The 11,264-nt window shown below is 42.8% G+C and overlaps 1 long non-coding RNA gene across 1 annotated transcript; it reads right to left on the reverse strand.

The window, feature by feature from the left end:
• Positions 1–966: 966 nt before the first annotated feature.
• LOC121601041 lies at positions 967–1,822 on the reverse strand. Its single transcript, XR_006005971.1, has 3 exons — positions 1,694–1,822; positions 1,526–1,628; positions 967–1,439 (listed from the first exon to the last, which is right to left on the reverse strand). It is a non-coding gene; the product is annotated as an uncharacterized LOC121601041 (long non-coding RNA).
• Positions 1,823–11,264: the final 9,442 nt, after the last annotated feature.

Here is an 11,264-nt window from a genome sequence, read left to right on the forward strand (position 1 = left end):
CTGCCTCACCCCAGTATCGCTTATCCAATCCGGCTTCCAGGAGCATCGTTGGTGTCATCTCCTCTATAGATCGATTTTTCCTCTCTGCTACGCCATTTTGTTGTGGTGAGTAGGCTGTCGTGTAATGTGCCTTAATGCCTTCTTCTCCAAAGAAAATACGTAGGTATTCATTAACGTACTGACCACCACCATCAGATCTTATTTTTCGAGGCTTGCGTGCAAAGAGATTCTCCACGTAACGAACATACTCCTTTATCTTTTCAGCTGCTTCAGATTTCCTCTCTAACAAATACACGAAGGTATACCGGCTGAAGTCGTCTATCATCGTCATCAGGTATCTCTTTCCCCGGGTGTAGCCGTACGCATTGGACCGCATAAATCAGTGTAAACCAGGTCCAAAATCTTCGTCGATCTCTTCTCAGTTGGTGTAGGAAAAGGGTTGACTTACCCTCCATACACGTTTCGCAGGATTGGTGAATACCGCAGTCGACGAACTTCATTCCTGTGCCCAAATCCTCGTTTACCATCTTTAGGATCATATTTGGGTCTCGATGTCCAAGTCGCCGATGCCACGAATGCAAGCAATTGCTGTTATGTTTCTTTTCCTTAACCATGCTCGATGCTTCAGCTAATTGTAGCTGGTATAAACAACCGGAACGCGTCCCCACGGTCATCAATTTTCCATCCGCATTGCGAACATCGCAACTATCTGCTTTAAACACCGCTGAAAATCCGTTGGCGGTAATTTTGTCTACTGAAATGAGTCCCGTTTTTAACGACGGAACGTATAACACATTTTGCAGTGTTATTTCCACCACGCCGCCATTTCCGTTTGCACAGCGCAGTAATCTGTTGCGGGCGCTAGCAGCGCCGCACGACATTGGTACTCCCCAGTCCGCAAAAAGCCGAAGTTTTGTATGGGATCGTCCTGTACTCATATGTACCCACTTACGTACCCACTTGCAGTAGAAGTGGAAATGTGGTTTCACGCACACATAGACACCTTCCACCCGAACGATCGCGTTCACACATACTATCACGCTCTGATTTTTTCTGCACCTCACGCATACCAATGCGTTTGCTCCACCCTCTTTTCGGATTGCTTATAGAAATGATGAGGCACACATGTTTACATTTGGTGTATGCACACATTCGCATGCAGTTTATTCCACACATTTTCTCTCCGTTCCAACACGTGCTTTGGCATACTCACACTGTGTAGACGGCAGAACGGTCTCCCTCTTCCAAATTTACCGTTCTTCCTCCTCTCGGTCTTTTTTCTCCTTACCGCGTCCGGGGTACCATCAGAGCTGCGCGCTGGCTTTAGTATTTCCTCCTCTCGTTCTTCCTTTCTCCTACCGCGCCCGGGGGCTGCGCGCGTTTTGACAGGTTCTTAGCGTAATCCAGTGCGTTGTTTTGTGGCTGAGTTGTGCTGAACGCTGTCAATAAAAATGAACCAATAATTAATGTATGTAGTACGTATTACTTTGGATAGTTTTTCGTATATGATGAGAGTAGCACTTACCTCAATATTTTAAAACTGGAAAACAATTTCTTTCCGTCAAAACTTTGAAGATTGTTCATGATGCCAACAGGTAGGCGTTGATGAATGGCGCATGCACCTGTAACTTTGAAGCCGATAAGCATTAGTTGAATTAGTACATTGAAGCACATATGAGAACTAGAAACTTACCTCAACAAGTTAGCTAGGATAAATCATTCCACAATGGAATAAGAAGCAACACTGCGCAAAACGTAAACAAGGAAAGTAGGGGACACAAGAAATCGCACATCACTCCCGCACATCCTTCCACAACGAAAGTTCTGGACAGACTGAGAATGCCTAACACCCGGATGAGTGCGATAGCAGAAAAAATCATGGTAGATCGAAAAAGATGGGTAGGTACGGTGTAGCGCAATCCGCTGGTAAATGCATGTATGTGTGACCAACGAAAGACTTCAGACCCCGCTCCTCGCGTTTTTCGTCCATCGTTTTTCGTCACACGCACACACCTCTACACGCGCGGCGGTTTGCTGTCCAAAATCTAGAGAGAGAAAGACAGGGCATCTCGCTTTGGCACACAGAAAAATCTCTGAACAACTTTGGCTCTGCTACTTGGGTCTGGGTTGTCGTGACCGTGCGACAACTGTCAGACGTTTCGGTGTCAGCGATCGGAAGGTTGCGATCGTGCGCGAAAGCCGATCGTGCCTTCTTCGGGGTTCAGCAGCGAGAGAACACAGACGTGCCGCGGACAGTTCTTTTTAGCGTGTTAGCTTTAAGCAGTTTTGTAATATATGTTTGTAAAGTTTAAACATTGTGTCCAGAGTTTTTAATCGGCCTCCGTCCTATATCACCCCAACACCGGACGTAACAACTGGCGACGAGAAAAGGCAACAGAAGGAAGACCCATACAGCATCGTGAAGGAAACCGCCATCGCAGCAGAAGGAAGCTTCACACAGCATCGTGAAGTAAAGCGCCATCGCGCAAAACACTCACCGCCTTGCAGCAGAAACCGCTATCAGTAGCGCGGTTTATCCATCTCAAAAATGGAGCCGAACGCAATGGAGTTCGAAGTGGAAGAGAATCTCAGGCCTCTCTCCCAACCAAGGCAAAATTTAACTAATCACAGCATTGGAACTGTTTTTCAGCCAAACAGTGCCACGGCCGGCCCAAGCGACACAAATGCAAGCATCATGCAGATGATGAAACTGATGCAGCAGCAAATGGCTCATCAGCAGGAGCTGCTAACCAGGCTTACGCAGCGCTCCACACCCGGCCTAAGCAGTGAATCACCAGTAGAAACAACGCTGGATTTCATTGCGCGACAAATCAGTGAGTACAAATATGAACCCGAAGAAAACAGAACGTTTACCGCGTGGTACGCACGTTATGAGGAGCTTTTTGAGAAAGATGCTTTACACATAGAGGATGCAGCTAAGGTTAGGGTGCTTCTGAGGAGGCTTAGTACAAGTGAACACGAGCGTTACATGAACTTTGTGCTACCCAAGCATCCCGGAGATTTTTCGTTTGCGGAAACAGTGACCAAACTGAAAGCGTTATTTAGTACGAAAGAGACAATTTTAAGCGAGCGTTACAAATGTCTGAAAATAGTGAAAACTCAAGCGGAAGACTTTATGTCGTATGCATGTAGGGTTAACCGTGCGTGTGAAGATTTTGAATTGAAAGCTATGACGGAAAATCAACTAAAGGCATTAGTATTCGTGTGTGGTCTTAAGAACGAAAATGATTTGGAGTACCGAACGCGGTTATTCAATATGATCGAAAAGCACGCAGAAATTTCCCTGGAACAATTATCTACCGAATGTCAAGGCATAATTAATTTGCACGCAGATAGCGCAATGATTGAAGATAGTGCAAATAGAAAGGTAGCCGCGATAAAAAAATGGCCGTCAGCAAGCTCGAAATTTCTGCCAAAAGTAAATGGCAATCAGCAACGATTTCAGAATGGTAGTCAGCAACGTTTCCAAAATGGTACTCAGCAACGTTTTCAAAATGGTAGTCAGCAACGTTTGCAAAATGGAGGAGGTCCATCAGGCATCAAACCAAAAACCCCATGCTGGTATTGTGGTATACAGCACTGGGTGCGTGATTGTACATTCAAGTATCACAAGTGCAAGCAATGCGGAACAGTAGGTCTCAAGGAAGGATTTTGCAGAAATCGAAAGAGCCCTCAGAAAACAATTTATTCTAATGCACACGTAAGGGTGGTGCGTGTGAATGCGTGTTGCATAACGAAGCAAAGAAAATACGTGACAGTGTGCGTGAACGGAAGGTCGTTACAGTTACAATTGGATACTGCTTCTGATATAACGGTAATAGGACAGCAGTCCTGGAGACAGATAGGCGAACCGCAATTGAATAGGCCAACAGTGAAGGCACTAACAGCAGCCGGCACGAATTTTGAATCAATCGGAGAGTTCTCGACGAATATCATAATTCATGGTGTTGAACGTTTTGCAGTAATTCGGGTGGAAAAAGCAGACGTAAAGCTGTTAGGTGCAGATGTTATCGAACTTTTCGAGTTGTGGTCCGTGCCAATGAATGTATTTTGCAACAATATCAGTAATAATTCAGCAAAGATGACGATGATAAGTCTCCAAAGGCAGTTTCCAGAAGTTTTCAATGGAACAGGAGTATGTAAAAAAGTGCAGGTGCAATTAAAGCTTCGAGATGATATTACCCCTGTTTTTCGACCCAAAAGGCCAGTGGCCTATGCTATGAGAGAAGTAGTCGAAAAGTAATTAGATAGACTTGAGCAAAACGGTGTGATTACTCCCATTAACTATTCAGACTGGGCAGAACCTGTTGTGGTTGTGCGCAAATCTAACGGAAAGATACGTATATGCGGTGATTACTCGACAGGTTTAAATCAGGCACTTCAAGCACACGAGTATTCCCTTCCAATTCCAGAGGAAATTTTTACCAAACTGGCACAATGCAATATTTTTACAACCATAGACCTTTCTGATGCTTATGCACAAGTCTCAGTAGAAGAACAATATAGGCCAGTACTGAGCATAAATACACATCGTGGCTTATACCAATACAACCGCCATCCACCAGGAATAAAAGTAGCCCCTGCAATATTCCAACAGCTTATAGATACAATGGTAGCAGGCATGGTAAAGGTATGCGGGTAAATGGATGATTTGATAGTTGCAGGTGTGACACAAGAAGAACACGACACGAATGTGAAAGAAGTTTTAAGCCGCATTAAGGAATACGGATTCACAATCCGAGCGGATAAATGTGTATTTGGCATGAAACAAATCCGATATCTGTGCACATTATAGATGGAAAAGGTATTCGTCCAGACCCGGCAAAGATCGAAGCAATTTTAAACCTACCACCCCCAACAGATATATCAGGGCTTCGTTCGTTTATTGGAGCTATTAATTATTACGGTAAATTTGTGCCAAAAATGAAAGACCTCCGCTACCCTTTAGACAGTCTACTCAAGCATGGTGAGCATTTTCAATGGTCAAAACAATGTGAGGAAAGTTTTCATGCACTCTCTCTCTTCAGACTTATTACTCACGCATTATGATCCTAAGGCAGACATCATAGTCTCAGCCGACGCGTCATCAGTTGGTCTAGGCGCCACATTAAGCCACAAGTTTCAAGACGGCAGCGTCAAAGTCGTTCAGCATGCATCAAGTGCACTGACAGAGACAGAAAAGAAGTACAGTCAGATAGATCGCGAAGGACTAGCGATAGTATTTGCAGTGACAAAGTTTCTCAAAATGATATATGGGCGTCATTTCAAGCTACAAACAGATCATAGACCATTACTCAAAATTTTTGGTTCAAAGAAGGTAATCCCAGTGTACAAAGCAAACAGATTACAAAGATTTGCCCTTACATTACAACTATATGGTTTCGATATTGATTACGTTCGCACTGATCATTTTGGAGATGCTGATTTATTATCAAGATTAATCAAAAAGCGAACTCAGCCGGAGGAGGAGTATATAGTAGCAAGTATTGAGTTGGAAAAAGATATACGATCAGTTGCCGTGAGCTCGTCATGTACGCTTCCGTTAAACTTCAGAGATGTTGCAAACGCCACTCAAACAGACAAATTATTACGAAAAGTATATCAGTATATTCAGCACGGTTGGCCAGAAAATAATACTTTTGGGTTGGAGTTTGCTCGATATTACAGCAGAAAAGATGCACACTCCATAGTGGATGGACGTATTTTATTTGGTGAAAGGCTTGTTATTCCACAGAATCTGCAAAAGAGATGTTTAGAGCAGTTTCACCAAGGGCATCCGGGAGTGCACCGAATGAAGGCGTTGGCATGCATTTATGTATATTGGCCCGCCTTAGATAAAGACATTGCTGAATGTGTGGGTACGTGCTCAACTTGTGCAGCTGCAGCCAAGTCACCTCCACACGAGGTTCCATTGCCTTGGGAGAAAACAATAGTACCATGACAGAGAGTCCATGTGGACTACGCAGGTCCCATTGACGGGGATCATTTTCTAATTGTTGTGGATGCTCACACAAAATGGCCTGAGATAGCTAAAACAAATAGTATCACAACTGCAGCAACGGTAGCTATACTAAGAGGTTTATTCGCTAGGTTTGGAATGCCAACTACATTAGTCACAGATAACGGAACACAATTTACAAGCGAAGTATTTCATGATTTTTGCGCAGCGCATGGAGTACATCATATAAGAACAGCACCTTTTCATCCGCAATCGAACGGTCAAGCGTGTTGTCGATACATTCAAGAGAGCACTAGTGAAAATCAGGAACGGAGACACGTCTCTGCAAGAAGCAATTGATATATTCTTATTGGCTTATAGCAGGGGTCTCCAAACTTTTTGGTGAGCGGGCCACATAGGGGGCAAACATCGTGGGTGAGGGCCAATCGTAGTTAATCTTTAGAAAAAATATGAATTGTGTCGGGGGGGGGGGGGGGGGTGTTGGCATGAGAAAAAAAAATAACACATCTTTTTATGTTTGATGGGCAATCCAAATCCGAATTCACTTTATATTTTATCTTTCATATTATTTTCATTTTTATATGTTGATGTAAGTTTATACCACTCTACTAATGAGTATATCAATGCGAGCGATGGAATTGCTTCTTGGATCCTGTTATCGCTGTCAATTCAGGTTTCAGATTTGACGTTCCTATTAATAATATTGATTCCATATGTTTGTCTGTCATATTTGATCTTAAGCTATTTTTCACATATTTCATACGTGAAAATGTTTGTTCGCACAAATATGTTGTTCCAAACAACGAAATATATCGACAGGTAAAATCCTTCATCTTTGGGAAATCGGTTTTTGGTAAAAAATTATAAAATTCAATTAAACCTTCTTTAAACTTGTCCTTCAAATAGTCATTTGCTTGCATTTCTATAATTTCCATTTGCAACTCATCGGGACAATCCTCAGCAACAGCTTCAAATGGATTTTGAAAAATTCTTATTTCTGAAGCTTTTTCTTCTACTTCAGCAAACCTATCATTAAACTGGGTTTGTAGTTCACGTAAAAGATAACTAGCGTATTCAACTGGAAACTCTACGTTTGTTTCTTCTTGAAATTTCTGACACTCCGGAAAATGCGTTAATTTCTTTATTTGTAGTTGTTCTATAAACAATCTGAGCTTTAATCTGAAAGCTTTTATATGCGTGTATAGGTCAGAAATAAGATTATCTTGCCCTTGATGTTTTAGATTCAATACATTTAAATGATTTGTAATGTCCGCAGCGAATGCCAATTTCCATATCCAGTTTTCATCACGTAGCAATGGTTCTTGTTTGCCCTTGACATCTAAAAATTCAATTACATCCTTTCTTAATTCGAGCATTCTGGTCAAAAGTTTTCCACAGCTTAACCATCTCACTGCTGAGTAATAAGGTAGATCTTGATAATCTGCATCATTATCTTTCAACATGTTTCTAAATTGTCGATGATTCAGACCATGTGACCGAATAAAATTAACTATTTTAACCACTGGTAGAAGAACGCAGCTAATATCTAAATATTTAGCACATAACGCATCTTGATGAATCATACAATGCACAAACATAGGCTGCGGAATTTTTCTTTTTTTGCACTCTTCTTTCACTTGGCCTACCAAACCTTTCTTAGTACCACTCATATTTCTTCCTCCATCAACAGTTACACAACTAAGGTTACTCCATTCTAAATTGTACTCTGAAAAAGTGTTAAGCAGTTTGTTGAAAATATCTTCCCCGGTAACAGTGTCATACATGCTATGTAAGGCAGCCAATTCTTGTGTTACTTTCATGTTTTCATCCACTCCTCTGATGAACACAAGAAGCTGGGATGTTGATGAAATGTCCAACGATTCGTCCATTGCAATTGAAAAATATCTAAAATTGGTTGCATGTGTTTTAACTTGATTCATAATATTTTCACCAATATCTTCGACACGACGAGCCATGGTATTTGTGATATATTTGTAAATTTTTTAATCATTTCTGGGCACAGTTCTTGGACCACTTCCAACATGCACTCCTTCACTAATTCACCATCAGTAAATGGTTTACCTCTTTTAGCCAAAATATATGCCACTTTGTAACTGGCGTTAGGTACAGATTCGTTTTCATTGGCTAATTTGCAAAACAGGGCCTTTTGCGATGAAAGTTGGTTGTGTAACTTAGAAAACTTTCCGTTGCGTTCTTTTCCCTGCAACTGACTATATTTATCCTCGTGTTTGCTTAGGTAATGGCGATGCAGGTTATAATCCTTCATTACTGACACAGTTTCGTTACAAATCACGCACAGCGCTTTGTCACCATGTTTTGCAAAAAAATATTTTATGTTCCATTCTTCGTGAAATTGCCGACACTCGTCAACAATCTTTCTTTTCTTGCTCTCGGTCATTGAAATAAATGTAAATTTTCTGTACGGTCAAGAGTCAAGACTGATAGCAGATTACTGTCGATTGCTTCGAAAGATTTTGGAAAGTGGCGGCCTCAAAATCGATATGACAACTGCGGTGATCACAAAAAATATCAAGAAATCCTCAACTCATCATATCTTCCTCCTAGCCCTCCCTCTTTTCTCATTCGTAGCCAAACAATAGTTCAGAACTATCGAAGAAGCTCACATCATTGGATTTACAGGGTTCTCAATCGTTATTTGTTTCTGTTTTAAATGCTCTCTGATTTTTTATGATTCGTTTAACAATTTAATGAGTGTTTGCCTTTATTTGATATATTATTTGTTCCTAAACTCTTGGCACCATCCTATAAAATCGTAGAACGCATAGAAAAAAAACATAGAGCAAACAATAAATGGTGGGTAAACTAAAACCGAAATACCAAACAGCTACTGCAAACCCTGTATTGCATGTATGTTAAAATCAGACGAAGAACGAAATCGAAGCGAAAGAAGAAAAAAAGACGAAAGAGTGTGCTGTGGCAATAGCACACACGTGCACACTTGGCGACACACGAAATCTGGTGCGATACCGGCTCTGGAGCAAGTGCACACATGGACACATTTGGCCACACCAGCGCTCTGTTCTAGTGCAGGTAGTTTTCTGCAGTCCACGGTGATACTACATACAGCCACTCACTTGGCGATACACGTTGTTTCATGCGATGCGGTGGACGTTCAGAATTCAGTGGTGCAAATACACACATGCACACACTTGGCGACACACGGCTCGGTTGGCTTGGCAGAAGCGCATACACACATTCACGCAGTAAACTTATGCATTAAGAATTCACTTTTAGTCCAGTGAAGTAAGCGATGAGCGGCGTAGCACATGTCGTTCTCGTTCTTTCTTTCATGCTCATCCGTTCTGAATAGAAAGACCGAGTGTCAGACTTGGGCGTATCGAAATCGACGTTTGAACTTTGCGGGCCGCACGGGAGGGTCTCGCGGGCCGCATGCGGCCCGCGGGCCGTAGTTTGGAGACCCCTGGCTTATAGAACCACACCAAACACACAATTACAAGAATGCAAACGCAGCAGAAGCAATATTTGGAAGAAGATTAAGAACAAGTTTCGAACTGTTGCGCCCACCAACAAAATCCCAGTACAGATCATTCGATACAGAGCTAAGAGCATTTGCAATTAACGATCCAGTGTATGTAAAGGTGTAGAAGCGGAATTCGTGGAGTTGGACAGCAGTAATTATCAAACGATGCGGAAACGTTATGTATTTAGTCAAAACCAATACGCAACAAAGAGTATTAAGAAGCCATGTAAATCAGATGTGTAAAAGGGTCATAGCTGGTGCTCGTCAAGCAGTAGGCACGTTGGCGAGTCGCATGCCATTAAACGTCCTGTTGGATACTTGGGGTCTATCCACATCATCGCCTGTACCACCATCATCTTCGTCACCTAAGTCATCGTCTTCGTCACCTAAGTCATCGTCTTCGTCATCTACATCCTCGCCTGCTTCTTGGCTGTCGGCACAGTCATCATCATCATCATCGATGCCAGAACAGACAGTAGAGATTCGTCATCAGCACCAGGACAACTTCATCCCTCGAGAGCAGAGTACAGCAGAAAAGATACCGCCACCTCGCCGTTCCTCTAGGCCTAGAAGAGTTCCACGAAGGTTTGACTCGTATCAACTATCCTAAAGGGGGAGATGTTGCGGGCGCTAGCAGCGCCGCACGACATTGGTACTCTGGGTTGTCGTGACCGTGCGACAACTGTCAGACGTTTCGGTGTCAGCGATCGGGAGGTTGCGATCGTGCGCGAAAGCCGATCGTGCCTTCTTCGGGGTTCAGCAGCGAGGGAACACAGACGTGCCGCGGACAGTTCTTTTTAGCGTGCTAGCTTTAAGCAGTTTTGTAATATATGTTTGTAAAGTTTAAACGTTGTGTCCGGAGTTTTTAATCGGCCTCCGTCCTATATCACCCCAACACCGGACATAAAATAACATAATCCATGACCGTAACCGCTTGCTTCCGCGACATTACCATCCGCCAAAATTACGCTCGGTCCTTTTGTGTTGTACAGCTCCTTGAAGAAACGCATGTTGTTCGTCATGTGGCAGCTAGCACCGCTGTCGATGAGCCACACATCACGGTGTGCTTCTTCCACCATAAAACACATGTAGCCATTCTGTTTCGATTCCCTCGGCCTTCTCACTCTGTCGCTTTGTTGTGAATCAGAACGGGAACGACAGTTTCTTTTAAGATGGCCCGGCTTACCACAGCTGAAGCAAACTCTTTTGTTTGAGGGTGGTTGTCTGGTGGAACTTTTCATGGCCTTTTCTTCACTCACTGTACCACATGACCGCTCTTTTTTTCGCTCGTACTTGTCTAGTAGTTTCGACATTACCAAATGCATGGTTAAATCACTATCTGGGCGACTCTCTAACGCCGTAACCAAGCCACCGTATAATTCTGGCAAGCTACGCAGAATCATTGCGATCTTAAGCGATTCTTCCATTGCCTGTCCTGCAATTGTGAGTCGATCGAAGAGTTCATCAACCTACATAAGATGGCGGTCCATATCACCGTTTTCGCTCAGGTTCAGGTTACACAGCTTTTTCAATAGCGTAACGATACGGGTAACGACACCCTAAAGGTAACGGTTGTCTTTTCATGGTACTCACGCAGCTTTTCCCAGAATTATTTCGCCGAATCAGCCTTTTTCACTATTGTAATATCTTAGAAACACCATTGTGATATTATGGATAGTCAACACTGAATAGAACCTTTTAGTTTGTTTCTTCATACATCACTGTTCTCGTTCCGGACACGATGCGTTCTATTTATTAATT

Source organism: Anopheles merus, unplaced genomic scaffold, assembly GCF_017562075.2.
Source record: "Anopheles merus strain MAF unplaced genomic scaffold, AmerM5.1 LNR4000020, whole genome shotgun sequence".
NCBI classification, from domain to species: Eukaryota; Metazoa; Arthropoda; class Insecta; order Diptera; family Culicidae; genus Anopheles; species Anopheles merus.